An 8,159-nucleotide genomic window follows, 5' to 3' on the forward strand; every position below is an offset into this window, starting at 1 on the left:
AGACATTCTGCTTTTATTTGACTGCACATGCTTTTATATCGGCTTTTGAAGTTAGCTACTTGTCCTTTTTTGTTTTTTCGCCAGAGATATTTTTTTCTTGTTTGTAATTTCCTTATTGAGATGGGAAGGTTATTTTTCTTGTTTGTGGTAGATATTAGTGGTACATGAAGTCTGATCATTATTTTCATTTCGAGCAAGAATGTGTTGTAGAGGTCATCAGTAGTGTTGCAGTCAGGGAATAGAGTTTGCCGGCTTAATGTTGAGAGATGGGCTTCAATGAGTTCATAGTTCGCTTTTTGAAATTGAGCTTGGGAGTCACATTATTTGGGTGGATCTTAATGCGGCTTAGGTTGAGAGTGAAGTTTATCGCTATTGAAAATGGTTCTTTTATTTGTAAGCCATATATTGCACTTTTGATGTTGCAGAAGATGAGATCCAGTTATCTAGTCTACTATTGTTAGTTACTAGTTGGTCGAATCCAAGACAGGTGACGGTGTTTTATATATATAGTAGAATGGATGGGTTCCATGCTGCATTCATTTAAGGTCCAGTTAATGTGTGGTAGGTTGAGGTCTCCGAGGAAGATAATGGGGTATGGGCAGTGGGTTGCCCATGTTAGTAGTGCGGTTAATTTCTTTACCTATGCGATGTCGTAGTCCGGAGCTCTGTAGCAGAGTAAGAAGCGAATTGTGGTATTTAGGGATAAATCACAGTCAATAGTTTCAGGGAGCAGGAAGATCTTGTGCAACTTTGATGTTTTTTAGATTCAGGGATTTTTTGTAGAATATAGCTACTCTGCCTCCTCTGCGGGATTCACAATCTGAGCAGAAAACATGGTAGTTTTATGATGCGATAACGGAGTCTGGGTAGGAAGCATTTAGCTTCATTCACTTCATCCCCCTCCTAGGAAAACAAATGACTCTTACAAGTTGGAGCATCTAAACAGTTTGTTTGTTTGTTTGTGTTCATTCATTCAATTTCTAAGCTGCCCAACTCCCTAAAAGACTTATTAAAAAGCCAGCATTACATTTTAAAGAAGGATATAAAGTCCAGCATAGTTTTCTTTCTGCAAAATAAGTTTTAAAAGAACTGAGGAATCTGTGCTACGTTGAAGGGGCTGGTTTTCTTTTTTTCTTTTTTAGATATAGGTTGTTCGGAAAATGTCCTGCATTCAATGGTAGAAGAGAATTTATGGTTGTGGCTCATGATGTAAGTTTCCAGTAAGAAAATAAATAAAACTCTGTTCTTTTAATCATTATTGCAAAATGTTGGGCTGAGTTTTTATGTCATGCATTTCGGAAGAGCCTCCTGCATGGGAGCTGATATCTGAGAAACAAGAACTAGTCGAAGAGAATAACAATTGTTTGTCCTTTATTATTTTTCTTTCCGGTTTTGGGTGGGTGAGTGTCATCTCCTTCAATATTACTAATTTCAGAATCTCATTCTGGAAATTAAACATTCTCTCTAAATTTATTGTTGCATAAAATCCTCAGGAGGATTAATCCCAAACCAGCACATTCATTCTGTCTCTCTCCTCTCCTCTCCTCTCTCCCTCTCTTTCTCCTCCCTCTTTCTCCCCACTCCCTCCTTCCTTCCCCCTTTCTCTCTCCTCCTTCCCTCTCTTTCTCCCTTTCTCCTTTCCACTCTCTCTCTCTCTCTCTCACACAGACACTCCATCTCTCTCAAACATACACTCTCCTTCTTCCTTCCTTCCTTCCTTCCTTCCTTCTTTCTTTCTTTCTTTCTTTCTTTCCTTCTGTTGCATAAAATCCTCAGTAGAATTAATCCCAAACCAGCATATTCATTCTGTCTCTCTCCTCTCCTTTCCTCTCCTCTCTCCCTCTCTTTCTCCTCCCTCTTTCTCCCCACTCCCTCCTTCCTTCCCCCTTTCTCTCTCCTCCTTCCCTCTCTTTCTCCCTTTCTCCTTTCCACTCTCTCTCTCTCTCTCTCTCACAGACACTCCATCTCTCTCAAACATACACTCTCCTTCTTCCTTCCTTCCTTCCTTCTTTCTTTCTTTCCTTCTGTTGCATAAAATCCTCAGTAGAATTAATCCCAAACCAGCATATTCATTCTCTCTCTCTCCTCTCCTCTCTCCCTCTCTTTCTCCTCCCTCTTTCTCCCCACTCCCTCCTTCCTTCCCCCTTTCTCTTTCCTCCTTCCCTCTCTTTCTCCCTTTCTCCTTTCCACTCTCTCTCTCTCTCACAGACAATCCATCTCTCTCAAACATACACGCTCCTCCTTCCTTCCTTCCTTCCTTCCTTCCTTCCTTCTTTCTTTCTTTCTTTCTTTCTTTCTTTCCTTCCTTCTGTTGCATAAAATCCTCAATAGAATTAATCCCAAACCAGCATATTCATTCTCTCTCTCTCTCTCTCCTTTCTTCCTCCCCTCTCCCCCTCTCTCTTCCTTTATCTCTCTCTTTCTCTCTTCTTGTTGGTTTTTTTTCTTCATGAATCACGAGGAATGGTCAGCCAGCTGATCTGAAAACGTGGAGATTTCTCGTTCGTTTTGCTTTCTTTCGGCTCATCTGCTAGCAAAGATTAAGGATGTTTACCAGCCCTTTAATAGGATATTGTGTCGCCCTTGGAGAGCAAACAAATGAAGAACTGGGCAACGGGAAAATGCGTAACCAACTTGGCTTCCAGTGAAAAGCTATTTTGAGAAACAATTCTTGAATTGCTTTCATTTGAAAGAACCGTATAGAATTCAGGAGGCGAGGCAGCTACTCGGCATACTTTTTCCCTGGCCTTGGGAACCAAGTTAGTATATGTGGTTTCTATACTGCCATCTTGAAATCCTAACGCAGGCCCCAAATTTTAATAATTATTTTCTATCTGATGTTGCTGGAAAGCTGTTGGGTTAATTGCTATGAGTTAATTGCTATGAGAAGGAAGGTGGAAAATGCATTTTTTTCAAGGCACGTCATTAGGGAATTAAGATAATTTCTTCCTCCCCCTCAAATTGATCCCGGTAACAGTTAGACAAAATTGAGGATTTAGTTGATATGATGGGGAATTTTTGTTTCTTTCTTTTCTTTGTTAAAGGGCAACTATCATAAAAGTAGTGGTAGGAAATACAGTGATCCCTCGATTTTCGCGATCTCGATCTTCGCGAAACGCTATATCGCGATTTTTCAAAAAATATTAATTAAAAATATTTTCCCACCCGATGACGTCACTCTCTTCCTTTCTCATCTTTCTTTCTCTCTCTCTTTCTCTATCTTGCTTCTTCCTCTCTCACACTCTCTTCCTCCCTCCCTCTCTCATCTCTTTCTTTCCTTCTCTCTCTTTCTCTATCTCTCCCCCTCTTGCTCTCGAGCATCGCGTGGGCGGCGGGGAAGACCCAGGGAAGGTTCCTTCGGCCGCCCAGCAGCTGATCTGCTCGGCAGCACCGCAGCAGCGAGGAGCCGAAGATCCGGGTTTCCCCTTTGCGTGGGCGGCGGGGAAACCCCGATCTTTGGCTCCTCGCTGCTGCGGCGCTGCCGAGCAGATCAGCTGCTGGGCGGCCGAAGGAACCTTCCCTGGGTCTTCCCCGCTGCCCACGCAAAGGGGAAACCCCGATCTTCGGCTCCTCGCTGCTGCGGCGCTGCCGAGCAGATCAGCTGCTGGGCGGCGGAAGGAACCTTCCCTGGGTCTTCCCAGGTGCGGAAGTAAAAACACCATCTGTGCATGCGCGGCCATGGAAAAAAGGGCGCGCATGTGCAGATGGTGTTTTTACTTCCGCACCACTATATCGCGAAAAATCGATTATCGCGAGGGGTCTTGGAACGGAACCCTCGCGATAATCGAGGGATCACTGTATACATGAAATTGATATTAAGGATGTATGGAGAAGATGGAAGCACTACGGCCTAAATGATTAGATGCGATTAGAAAAAAAGCAGCCTAAACACTGCATTAGTTAATAGCTTTTTAAATAAATATAAGAAATCTGATTAACTATTCTTGTCCAGATGTCAAACGTCAAGGAGGCAGCCTTGGATGGATTATGAATACCGAATTTAAAAAATTAATTATTATGATGTATTTCAAGATTGATGGTATGTTATTTTGCATGTGTGATTGGAGTGAAAAAACAGAAAATTCTTTGCCGAAAAAAGATAATTTCTTCCTCTGTGGGTAGAAAAATAGGGTTTTTTTCACCCACATTTCTGGGTGTCAGGCATTTTCTGAAGCATGTGATGCTTTCTTTGATCTAATGACTCCTTTCTAATTGTATGTCTTTCTTCCTTCAGATTATCAATAGAAATGTTTATAACTGTTCTTCATGGAGGTAAGTGAGTTCACTTTGTTCTGCTTCTGTTATATTCTGTCTCCGAACCGGTCTCTGATTGAAGACATCCGTAGCTTTCCTCAATTCCTCAGGTACAACGTACATTCATCAAGTGATTATTATTATTATTATTATTATTATTATTATTATTATTATTATTTATTAGACTTGTATGCCACCCTTCTCTGAAGACTCGGGGCGATCATGGGAGTGTACCCAATTTTATACCCTGTTTGTGGAATCATTAAGCAAACATCAGTGAAGAGTTACAAAAAAAATTACTATCACACTGTGTGTATGGCTTATTTTATGGGAGTGGCTTGATGATCATGTGACTAGGGGGTGGCTTAAAGGTCACGTGACTGGCTTAAAGGTGGCCAACGTGACGTCACTTACATCAAGGGTTTGGGCTAAGGGTTAGGGTGCCTGGCCTCTGCTCACCTCAAAGAGATACAACTTCCCTTACTATGACTGAACATCCAAAATATACTGTTTAATTCTATGTATATATGCCATATGTGTACATACATGTTACACACAGGCACACAAAAGTATACATTATCTACTATATAAACTGTATGTGTATGCACACATGCTCGCGCGCATACACAGCTCTTCTAAAATTATACACATTCAACCTCATTTACTGCAATAGCCTGTTTCCCAACTTCTGATGGGCCCAGTAGGCTCGTGTTTCACCCTCTCCAGGCTCGAAAGGCTTCCCTGGAGCCAGGACAGGGCAAAAATGCCCTCCCCATCACCCCAAGGCTCTCTGGAAGCCAAAAGCGCTCTCTCAAAGCCTCTGTGTGAGCAGAAAATCAGCTGGCCAGCACACACATGTACGTTGGAGCTGAGCTAGGTCAACAGCTCACGTGCCAGCAGATATGGCTCCGTGTGCCACCTGTGGCACCCGTGTCATAGGTTCGCCATCACTGGTCTAGCCTGTCAACCAAACCAAAATTAATACATTGCTGCAGGAATCATCAGAATTATTGAGGCTCACAATACAGTGATACCTTGTCTTATGAACTTAATTCGTTCCTTGACCAGGTTCGTAAGATGAAAAGTTCGTAAGACGAAGCAATTTTCCCCATAGGAATCAATGTAAAAGCAAATAATGCGTGCAACCTCATCCCAAAAGTCACCCCTTTTGTCTTGCGCCGCTGGGAATCCTCGCCTCCAGATTTCCGTTGCCAGCGGAAATGCTGGGATTCCCCCGAGGCTCCCCTCGCTGGGATTCCCTTCATTTTTGCCAGTGCTGCTTTGAATCCCAGCGAGGGGAGGCTCAGGGAAATCCCAGTGCTTCAGCGGCGGCGGTGGCTCGGGTTCATAAGGTGAAAATATTTGGAAGAAGAGGCAAAAAAATCTTAAGCATGGGGTTCGTATCACGAAAAGTCCGTATGAAGAGGGGTTCGTAAGACGAGGTATCACTGTACTGGTCTTTGACTGTAGTAAAAGCTTTGAATTGATTTGATTCGGGATTCACACTGCAAATACTGCAAAATTTGCTGTTCGTTGTGGTTGGGTTGGGATGTCCACTCCAAAGTTGGAGAAATGCTGCAATTGTTGCTTTTTCCCTTCTTCTTTCCTTCCTAGAACACAAGGCCGATCTTTTTAATATACACTGCAAAGTCCAGATTTTGCTAGATGGCATGAAACACCGCTGCGGATATGAAGGTAAAGGTGACACAGCTATAAATGAATAGACATAATCTAAAATTGAGTTTGCATTTCAGTCCAATTCCCGTAATAATGAGCTCATTTGAATTCATTACACATTTGCTTGTTGGGTAAAGATAAACAGGGACTTGTATGAAATATCATTGATTTCTAAGGAAGGAACAAGGAAATAGAAGTTCCTTGTAATTCTATCGAATTGCACTGGTTTTGAACCGTATATTATTTGGTCAGAAAGAATAAGAAGTCTGTGAAGTCAGGGGACAGTTTACAGAAGCTATTTAACTTGTGGGTGAATTCTGAATTTCAGAGGAAATAGAGTTAGCAGATGAGAGCGGCCAAGTCAAGAATTTACTTCAAAACAAATATCACTACGCAACAGAACTCCTGGGAGAACGCGAGACGTATATACTCCTTCATGTCACAAGTAAGTGACTTGATTTGAATTTCTGTAGAATCCAACGACAGCCTGGTGCACAGGTCAAGTTGAAGACAAACTGCCCAGGTTCTCCAGAACATGCCATGTTTTTTGGAGTATTAGACACACTCCCCCCTACACACAAAAAAAAATGTTGGTGCATCTTATACAATGAATATAGCCATTTTTGGCCTGCCAGAGATTAGAATTGCCCCCACCCTCCTTGCCTTTCTTAAGCTATTTAAAACCCACCTCTGCCGCCAGGCATGAGGGGACTGAGATACCCTTTCCCCCTAGGCCTTTGCAATTTTATGCATGGTATTTTATTTATTTATTTATTTATTTATTTATTATTTAGATTTGTATGTCGCCCCTCTCCGCAGACTCGTCTGTATGTCTGTATGTATGTTTGGTTTTTTATTATAATGGGTTTTAATTGTTTTTAGTATTGGATTATAGTTATACCCTGTCTTATTGTTGCTGTTAGCCGCTCCAAGTCTCCGGAGAGGGGTGGCATACAAATCCAATCAATCAATCAATCAATCAATAAATAAATAAATAAATAAATAAACAAATAAATAAATAAATCAACAAATAAATAAATAAAATAAATAAATAAATAAATAAATAAATAAATAAATAAATAAATATTATTTATTAGCTTTGTATGCCGCCCCTCTCCAAGGACTCGGAGCAGCTCACAACAAGGAAAACAATACAATGGATGCAAATCCAATATTTAAAAACAGTTTTAAAAACCCTTATAAAAAACAAACCAATACAAACGAAACAAATCACGCATAAACTTCAATCGCTAAGGGGTGTGCTAATTTCCCCATGCCTGGCGACATAGGTGGGTTTTCAAAAGTTTACAAAAGGCAAGGAGAGTGGGGACAGTCCTGATCTCCGGAGGGAGTTAATTCCAGAGGGCTGGGGCTGCCACAGAGAAGGCTCTTCCCCTGGGTCCCACCAGATGGCATTGTCTAGTCGATGGGACCCGGAGAAGGCCAACTCTGTGGGACCTAATCGGTCTTACCCTGTGCATCCTATTTTTGCAAAAAACAAAAAATTGTTTTGCCTGAGCAGGAGTTGGACTAGAGGATCTCTAAGGTCCCTTCTGTGTAACACTGGCTTTTAGAAACCAGTAGATTCCCTGTTCCAGAAAGGTTAACTACAAGATGGCATGCCAAACACAGTCATAAGCTTTGGCTACAATCCAAGTGCAATGTGAATTACCTTTGTATTATGACATTGTTTGATTGTTAGAAATCTACTAGGACAATTGTGATTTCTGGCGCTTCCAAGTTTTATTTTGCCCTTCCATATGTATCTATCAACTTTTAAAAAAACAAAAACGAATAAAATTGTACAAGGAATTACATAATGACAATTTCATTAGTGCTTTGGGGATTATCTTTAAAGAAAGCAGGCAACCGGATTTAAAATACTGGGCATATTCAAATAAGATGTTTTCCACCTTAAAGAAAAACATCCCATTCGAAAATACCTTTCGGTTAAAGGAGACATTTCTGCTTAGTACACCTTATTCTGATTATTGGATTAAAGATGTTTCCATGTTCACGTTGATTGCTTTCTTATCACAGATGGAGAAAAACCTTCAGAGACTGAATTTAGGCCACTGTTGAAGGATGAGAACATTATTAACCCGAAGTTTCTAGGTCAGTAAATAATTTAGTTTCCATTTGTCAGTAAGACCAAAAATTATCTTGAAAATAAAACAGGGAGAAAAAAAAAATCCTGGATTTTGAATATTTTACAAATGAAATGTTTT

Source organism: Erythrolamprus reginae, chromosome 12 (assembly GCF_031021105.1).
Source record: "Erythrolamprus reginae isolate rEryReg1 chromosome 12, rEryReg1.hap1, whole genome shotgun sequence".
In the NCBI taxonomy this organism is placed as follows: Eukaryota; Metazoa; Chordata; class Lepidosauria; order Squamata; family Dipsadidae; genus Erythrolamprus; species Erythrolamprus reginae.